The sequence below is a fragment of the Aplysia californica genome, unplaced genomic scaffold (genome assembly GCF_000002075.1).
Source record: "Aplysia californica isolate F4 #8 unplaced genomic scaffold, AplCal3.0 scaffold00266, whole genome shotgun sequence".
NCBI classification, from domain to species: domain Eukaryota; kingdom Metazoa; phylum Mollusca; class Gastropoda; order Aplysiida; family Aplysiidae; genus Aplysia; species Aplysia californica.
In genome coordinates, this window is record NW_004797536.1 from 714529 (window position 1) to 715846 (window position 1318).

Consider the following 1318-nt stretch of genomic DNA (forward strand, 5'->3'; position numbering starts at 1 on the left):
CAATTTCGACCATATATGAGGCAGGCTTCGATCCTGCCTATCAGGGCCAACATGGGCTGAGAGGATACAACGCCCCAGCAGAAACACTGAAATACTCGATTTTAAGTTATCCCCCCACATGGGATCCGAAAGTCTTCTGCGCAATCGCCTTACTGCTACACCACAAACGCCGGTTAAATAAAAACCTTTTTAGTCTGGTTTCAGAAATGTTGGATATATCGCACTAGCTGGGCCCCTTTTCGATGAAAGGAATTATCGGTAGATAAATAACAGCAACTGAAGTCATTGGCCTACTATATGTACACTCTACTGGAATGAAGCAACAAATCTTGAGAGAAAAGTGACACATGTCATGTATTTCCAAATTGCCAATTAATATATAATACTAATAATAGATGTATAGATTGATTCTCTCTCTCTATTCCGCTTTGTGGTTGTCTAACTTGTCTTACTTGTCCACGGTGTTGGGGTCACTGCAGTCGGAACATGTCCATCTCTGCTCCCCCCCCCCCCCCCCTCTTCAGGATCCATCCCAGAATCTGTCTGCTGATAGTCTCCATCATAATCTGGTTGGAGATCCGTCGGACTGGTCCGTACAAAAGTACACTCAATAATTTCAAAGGTGTGGAACGGTGCGCACGGCTAGTAAACGGAAACCTCCCTTGCTTTTTACAATGACATCTAAGAAGACTGAATTCCCCAAGATTAGATCTGAACGAAACTAATGAAAAACTGAAAATTAAACTTCAGTGACTTCAGGCTCCTCAATGAAACTGTGCACCCTTTAAATGATTCTGAACCATCATTAATTTGGTCAAATTCAAAAGTTAAGTGGTTCAGAAGTATTAGACAGCGAAAGTGACGAACTTTCCAAAATATAACATGTATACATGTAATAGATTACGTCTGAAGTGCTATCTTGTAGCATTTCAAGTCGAGTAACTAAATCAATGAACTTCCACACCAGCTTGTTCCGTGTCTAGTTGAGCCTTGATTTGGAAACATTGAAAAAAAAATTCATTTCTTAGTATCGTATACCGCGCCCCCTACAGAAACACAGTTAAAAGCAACACATCAAAGGAAACAAAATCACATTTTGCTAAGATGGCGAGCCACTTTTATTTTTACACGTTTACATATTATCAGCAAATTGTGTTATTTCATACGTAAAGGCATTTACAACTTCAGCCGATTTCTCTACCTCTCTGCATCTCTCACTTTCTTTGTCTCTTTCTCTGTCTTTCTCTCTCTCTCTCTCTCTCTCTCTCCCTCTTTCTATATCTCTATGTTTCTCTCTCACACTCTTAGAGCTCTCATA